This window comes from Vulpes lagopus, chromosome 3 (genome assembly GCF_018345385.1).
Source record: "Vulpes lagopus strain Blue_001 chromosome 3, ASM1834538v1, whole genome shotgun sequence".
NCBI lineage: Eukaryota > Metazoa > Chordata > Mammalia > Carnivora > Canidae > Vulpes > Vulpes lagopus.
In genome coordinates this window covers 101,940,638-101,948,402 of record NC_054826.1, presented here as the reverse complement: position 1 = coordinate 101,948,402, position 7,765 = coordinate 101,940,638, and the positions used below count along the sequence as shown (strand labels likewise).

At 47.3% G+C, this 7,765-nt stretch overlaps 1 long non-coding RNA gene across 1 annotated transcript; it reads right to left on the bottom strand.

The window, feature by feature from the left end:
• Positions 1-842: 842 nt before the first annotated feature.
• Positions 843-7,529, bottom strand: LOC121488123. Its single transcript, XR_005986985.1, has 3 exons — positions 7,373-7,529; positions 2,101-2,192; positions 843-1,775 (listed from the first exon to the last, which is right to left on the bottom strand). It is a non-coding gene; the product is annotated as an uncharacterized LOC121488123 (long non-coding RNA).
• Between the last annotated feature and the right edge of the window lie 236 nt (positions 7,530-7,765).

The window sequence follows — 7,765 nt, the reverse complement described above, 5'->3', positions numbered from 1 at the left end:
ACTTTGACACGTTCAGAGTTTTGTCGGGAGACGGAAGGCAACCGCTGACAAATCATGTATTTATGCAAATAGGAGAGACAACATGGTGTATGTCAACATATGCAAACCCCAAATAATCTGTTTTCAAGTTCTAGGGCAGCACATCACTGAATGTTACCTTCTTTGAAAAATACAAAATTTGCAGATTCGAGGCAAAACTGGAATTGTTTCCATGATGGGGTGTGTGTGTGTGTGTGTGTGTGTGTGTGTGTGTGTGTGTTTTCTGTTTTACCTAAAGCTTCCAGTTTGAGACCTTTGATGCATAGCATGCAAGGGCGCCCCCTAGTGGTCAGTATGTTGTTTCCTGTGTGTTTGCATCTTTGGGGCTACACTGCACAGACCCCAAAGAAGGAGTCTCTTTCATGGGTCAGTTCTGCTCCTCTCTTCCTGCCTGCACTTTTTGCTCCCAATACCTAATTCATCAAACCCGGGCTAGCTTCTGTAACAAACCAACCCCGAATGTGCTGGGGCTTAAAGCAGTAAGATTGTCCTTCTCATTCATGGGCCAAACCAAGGCCAGAGTGTTCCTGATGGGCTGGGGGCTCTGCTCCACCCAGGCATTCCAGGCTCCAGTCTCCCCGGGGACTTAGCTGTTGTGGATGGGTCGGGTGCCCCTCCAGTACTGTGTCACTCAAGTGGGTATCCATTTCTAACTATACTTTGGACCCCCAAGGGCTGGGTCCATGCAGAAGACGAGGCATGTATTCAAAACATTATTTTTTAATAAGGAAGTAAATGAGTGAGCATGTCCAACCCATTTTGACTTCTGCCTGGAGAAGGACTCCTCACGTGTAACCCCCCGCTGCCCATCGCCAACATCCTTCCCTATAAAGGTGAAGAACGCTCTGTGAGTTGTAGAGTTGACAGGATTCAGGCAACGTCTCTTGATTTTCTTCTCAGAGGGAAATTTCTCATTCTCCTAGATGGCTACTCTTACATAATGCAAAATAATCACCTCTTCACAGCCTAAAAAAAGCTTTCCTTGAATCTAGTGGCAGATGTCTGAAATGGAAGGCTCTAGTGCAGCTGAACACGCAGAGCCACAGTGTCAGGGAGCTCCAGCAGCCCCCTCCACTTGCTCGCACAGAACCTGGCAAGCCCTGCAATGTCAGAGGGAAGCGGGGAGAAGGCTCTGGGCCCAACTCCAGAGGAGAAACCGCAACACCCTCCCATCTGCCTCCTCCTCCTGCCTGCTTTCCCACCCACTGCAATCACAATGCTCTGTGTTTGCCCAGCATGGCACTATTTTTCCAAACACTTCCCTGCCCATATCTCGTGGGATCCTTACCACACCCCTGCAAGGGTACAATGCAGGCCTGGTTACCACCGTGCTATCCAGCAGAGCCCTCGCAGCAAGGGCAAGACGGAACTTACTGGAACACAAGTGCCTGCCGGCAGGGGCTGTCTCTGTACCACGGCTGGAATCAAAGATGAGCCGAGGTCCCCGAGCAGGAGGACTGCTTGGAGAAGCCACGCATGGATCAAGGCCGCTGACATCTGTCAATTTGAGAAAGGCCTCTCCAGGAGAGGGGGCAGCCCACGTCCTGCTGCCGAGAATGTAAATTGGCTCATCTTTCTAAAGAGCAGCGTGCTCTGCTGCCTGCCGGATTTGGAAACTCTGAGGGTTGATATCGGGTGGAGAAAATCAATGAGTCAGGACCCAGGCTTCTAATTCCGGTTCTGCCACAGACGGGCCGTGTGACCTTGTGCAAAGTGTCAGGTCACTTGGGGAGGCGCTGTAAGAAGAAGATAAGGTAGGACATCGGTGCTTTTTGGCCCGTAGGCTCTCAAAGTTCATGACATCCCAAAATCAAAAAGACCCACATTTCCCAGAGCGCAGCAGTATCGTACCAACACATTTGTAATTATTACAAAGCACCGGCTTCCAACCTAGATTCTATCTGCCACCAGTTACGAGGTCTGCTTCTAGTCAGACAGTATCTGAGCAGAAGAGCAGAGGCATCTGAAGCTGGAGCCCTGCAGTCAGGAAGGTCTGGGTTCAGAGCCAGCCTCCCGCCACCACTGAGTGTGATCCTGGGCCTTAGGCTTCAGCCCGCTTACCTGTAACGCGGGTCCACGAAACGAGGCTTTATAAAATGTGCACACTAGGGCAGGTAGCATCGTTGTGAGGGCTGATCCAGGTGACACAGCGCCTGCAGGTAGTAAGTGCTCAATAAACACATGTAATGTCATGATCTTCATACTTAACAAAAATGATCAAAACAGTTACTTCAAAGTTCGCTGATTTAGCCACCAGATGCCAATAGATAGATGATGATGATGATAGATAGATGATAGATAGATAGATAGATAGATAGATAGATAGATAGATAGAAAAATTCTTGAGTTAATGAAGAGACTAGCTTAAAACAACGTAACAGAAAGATCTGACATTTTGGATTCTGTCTCAGTCCCACAACTGGTTAGGCTGCTGCCACCAGCACCACCACCACCACCACAGCCCTGATCCCTGGGACACCAGTTTCCTCTGAGCAAGCTCTAGATGCAACCCCCTCACCCTCACCCTCATCCTCACCCTCACCCACTCACCCAGCCCTCCTATCATATTCTTCCACCCTCACCAGTGCTTGGCCACCAGTGTGTGAGGCGCCAACCCCTTTGGGCAGGTCCTGCCAGGAAACTCCAGCCTTTTGACCCTATAATTCCATAGAAACTTTGTCCGATGGGATTTTCACACTAAGAAAATAGGAGTTATTTTATCTCACAATCTGATGATCAGCTTGGGATGGATTTTTGGTTTTTTTCCATATCAGTGTCAAGACTAGTGATCACAAATTTATATGTATTTAGCAGCAGTTCCCATAAATAAGTGAAAACTCAGGGAAGGAATCTGGTGCTAGCATTAGCATGATAGTTCCATTTTGCTACAGCCATTGACAGAGGCTTTGGGCTTAGGGGACAGAAGGGGTGGAGATTGAAGCTAATTGGAGGGAGACACATACAGAGGAGCCTCTGTGTTATAACTTGGGAGTGGGGGGCCCAATTTCTCTACTTTCTTGGATTTTTCCAGGTTTTTTTGACAAAATCTGCCAAATTTTAAAATATTAGCTTGATTTTTTTTTCCCCTGTGTAGGTCAAATAAAACTGCAGACAAGAGTCAGCCGCGGACCATCATTTTGTGAGCTTTCATTGGGCCGCCTCCACTTCATCATCACCTCCAGTGTGTGTGGACCAATGTGAAGAATGGTCACCATGTGTGGTTGTCCAGGGTGTGCACTGCCCAAGGATACCACACCTAAGAGACTACGGGTTCCATCTCAGGCATCCAAGATCCATACTGTGAATTTCAACAGTTTTCCAGCAGAGGGCAGTCACATGTCATGCTCTAACAAAATCAGCTTTTATCACATTTTCATAAGAAGCTTATCACATTTTCTAATGGCCTGTACCTTCTTTGTGTTTTAAGATTTATTTATTTATTTATTTATTTATTTATTTATTTATTTATTTATTTATTTATTCATTCATTCATGAGAGAGACAGAGAGGTAGAGACATAGGCAGAGGGAGAAGCAGGCTTTTCGCAGGAAGCCTGATGCAGGACTTGATCCCAGGATCCCGGGATCATGATCTGAGCCCAAGGCAGCTGCTCAACCACTGAGCCACCCAGGTGCCCCTCAGAGAGGGGCAAGTATCTTAAGGCAGGGGTATCCTTTTTCTAATTCCCACAAAGAATTTGTAAGAGCCAGTCGCAGTCCTGAGGGTGGAGAATATTGAAGTGTATGATCCCATCCATTCTGACGGGGTTGTAAAATGAAAATTCCAAATACCAAACATTGGTGAGATTCTGGAGGCCCCAGAACTGCTGTACTGTCCTGACAGTATAAATCATTACACCTCCACTTTGCAAACTGGTAGCACCTAATCAAGCTGAACATGCAAATACCTGTGAGCCCGCAGTTCCACCAGGTGTATCCCCAACAGCACACATACCTACATGCACCCAAAAACACATTCTAGAACATGCTCATGCTCACGGTTTCTAATAGCCTAAACCAGAAAGAGCTCTGATGCCCATCCGCCTTCAGAAGGATCAGTAAGTTGCAGCAACGTAGGCAACAATGCAAAAGAACAAACCACTCTTACAAACCATAATACAGACAAATCTCATAAAGTTCACGCTGAGTAAAGGAATCCAGCCACAACACACATCCTGTGTGATTTCACTTGTATAAAATGTAAACGGCAGACAAAGCTCACGTCTGGCATCAGAAGTCAGGATAGCACTTTCCCTGTGGCAGGGGGAGGGCACACAAGGAATCTCCCAGTGTGCTGGGAGGTTCTGATTTTTTGAGTTGGGTGGTGGTCACATGGACGGGCTCATCTGGGGAAATCTGTTCCATCCGTACACACTCATACTTTTTGCTCTTTTCTATAAGCATGCTGTAGTCTAATAAACAACACCACGGTAGACAATCCCATATGTGCATCGGGCAGGGAAGGGCTTCACAAGAGAAAGGGAGAGAAAACCAGCAGACCACCATCAAATGGTCTCCAGAAGGAATGTTCTTTCCCAAACTGCCGGGAATCATAGTACATGCTGTCATTGCAGAGGAAAGCCAGCTTCCCTGGATTGGCTGTGTCAACAGGCTGACTTCCCATATCTGTGGCCAGGAGTCCTTGCCTCTGGCTGCCATGGCTTCTGGCATTTGTCACGGGAAAGCACTGCTGGCCTCTTGTTTCCAGGAGGAAATGCAAATGTTACAAGTTATCGGTACACATTTAACAATTTATCACACCCTTGGAGTTTGATGAAGTTGATTTGTGGTTTGTGATCTGTGAGCAAGATGGGCAGCCACCCATCCCCCCAGTTCCAAAAGGGAGATGCTCCGGCAGGAAACACCATGAGGACAAAGTCTGGGCTCCATGTCCCCCATGTCCCAGTAGGATGATAGCATGCGCTATCTGAGCTCCCCCAAAGTCTCACAATTCTTTTTTGGCCTCTCTTGGCTTCAGGATGCTTTGCTTCTAATGGCCTGTACCTTCATAGCTGCTTTGCCTACACATTCGGAAATTGAAAGGTACACATTCAAAATTGAAATTGAAAGGATTCATCCCCGGTGAGCCCTTGGTCAGTGACACATAGGCCGTTGAATATGAAAGCCCAGTCCCTTTGCCTGACCTGGACAGACCCTCTGGGACACTCTGCCAAAAAACCCTGACCCCACTTGGCTTCTTTGCCTCCTGCCCCCCTTACACCTTCCACCCTGAGACCAAGACCTTAACAGACGACTTGCATGACAATCTCCATCTGAGTGTTTGCTCCTGGAGCCTGACCTGGAAGAGCGGGGGATGTGGATTCTAGCATCTTGGAGATTTCGAAATCTGAGATGGCTGTGGCGGGGACTCCTGCCTCCCACACACATGCCTGTATATCAGGTTTCTGCAAAGGCCAGCAAGTGGCTTGCAACAAGCTTGCAAGCAGCTGTCATCATTTCCAGGACTTGCTATTACTCAAGTTGTAATGTTTTCTTTGGGTACACAGACGTGCTCCCATGGGCTGTGCACCAGGGCCCAGTCCTTGGCTTGGAACTTGGAACATGCTTTCCCGTAAAAGTAACAGCAACCGCTAACATCAAGTAGCGCACCATAACTGACAAAGCCTATTCCCCAAACAGCCTTCTTAACCCATGTGTTGCCGAGCTTTTGTCATTAAAGTGCTAATCTGAAAAAATAAAGTGCTACACTGGGTTCTAGCAGTCTTCCTCCAGTTTGAGAGGGAAAAGACTTGGTTCCTCTCCTAGAACAAGGATTGTCTGCAGTCCCGCGAGTAAGAGTGCACACTTGGTCATCTGAATAGACCCGGGATCCACCATTTACCAGCTGCTCTTCTTCGGACAAGCCACCAGCTCTTTCTGCCATCCAGATGTCCCCATCTGTCCAATGGACACAAGAATGCCAACCTTTCAGGATTATTTATAGTATTATTCATAAATAATATTAAGTGGGAATCTGGCCTATGAGGTGTTCCACATTATTACACATCAAAGAAATGCAAAGAAAAAGTACAATTCTGTAATAGGTTGAGCAAAAGTAGAGTCTCCCATTCCATGAGAGCACGACATGGTACAACTACTTCAGAAATGCACCTGCTAGAGCTAACTCTCCACATACCCCATGTCCTAGTAAGCTCGCCTACTCCCAAGAGAAATAAGGGCCTGGATGCACCCAAAGGCATGTTTCAAAAATATCCACTGCAGCCTTATTTATGACAGGCAAAAGCTGGACACAACCCAAACGTCCCTCAACAGTGAATGGGTTTTAGCATGTGGTGTATTCTGGTGATGGAACCTGATACAGCAGTGAGAAGGAACAACCCACCTCCCCAACAACATGTGTGAGTCTCACAGACACTGCTGAGCAAGGAAGCCCAATTGAGTCCAACAACAAGTAAAAATGTCTTAGTTCAGGCTGCTACAACAAAGTCCCACAGACAGGGTGTCTTATAAAACAATGGAAACTTATTTCCCACCCTTCTGAAAGCTGCAAGTCCAGGATCAGGCTGCTAGCGTGGTTGGGTTCTGGCGAGGACCCTCTTCCAGGTTACAGACACCTTTGCATAGACTGACCCAGCAATTCCACTCCCAGGTAAGTAACCAAAAGAGTTGAGAACAGGCATTCAAACCAAGACTTGTGCATGAATGTTCAATAACAGCATGATTCACAAGATCCAGAAGGTGGAAACAGCCCAGTGTCCATCAACTGATGAACAGATAAACAAAATGTAGTCTATCCATAGAGTAAAAAATTATTCTTGAAAGGAACAAAGTGCTTACTGCTTCATGCCAGAATGTGGTTGAGCTGCAAAGCATAAATGAAAGAAGCCAAACACAAAGGACATATACAGTGGAATCCCACTTAAATACTCGGGATCACAAATCCATAGGGACAGAAAGCAGGTTAGTGATTTGCAGGGGTTTGGGGAATGTGAACGAGGTTTCAGCTTGGGGCCAATGTTCTGGAACTACATCATGGTGATGGCTGCACAATTTGCAAATTAGCCCACCGAATTGTGAGCTTTAAAATGGTTCAAACGACAGATTTCATGTTCTGTGTGTTTTGCCACACACACAAAGTTAAACGCAGAGTTGCCATATGACTCAGCAATTCCCGTCCTAAGTACAGAGCCAAGCGAAGCGAAAGCATATGGCCACAGGAAACCTCCCCATGAACGTTCGCAGCAGCATGATTCCTAACAGCCAATGGGTAGAAACAGTCCAAATGCCCCTCAAACAATGAGTATGTGTGTGAGCTTCCCGGGGCTGCCGGAACAAATCCCCGCAAACAGGCGACCTCAAACCATGGAAATGTACCGCTCACACTCCGGAGACCAGATGCTCCTCCGGGAGCTGGAGCAGGGAAGCTTCCTTGCCTCTCCCAGCCCTTGCTGGTGGCCTGCCATGCTCGGCATTTCTTGGCTTGGGGCTGCGTCACTACAGTTTCTGTCTCTGCTATCACATGGCCGGCTTCTCTCTGTGTATCTTATCAGGACACCAGTCATTAAGGGCTCAATCCCCAGTATGACTGTATTCAACTAGTTGCATCTGCAAACCACCCCATTTCCAAATAAGGCCACATTCTGAGGTACGGAGGGTTAGGATTTCAACATCTCCTCCTGGAAGGACACAATTCAACTCGTAACAATGTTCTATCCGTACAAGGGAATACTCTTTAGTCCTAAAAGAGCCTAAAACACCAACACCTGC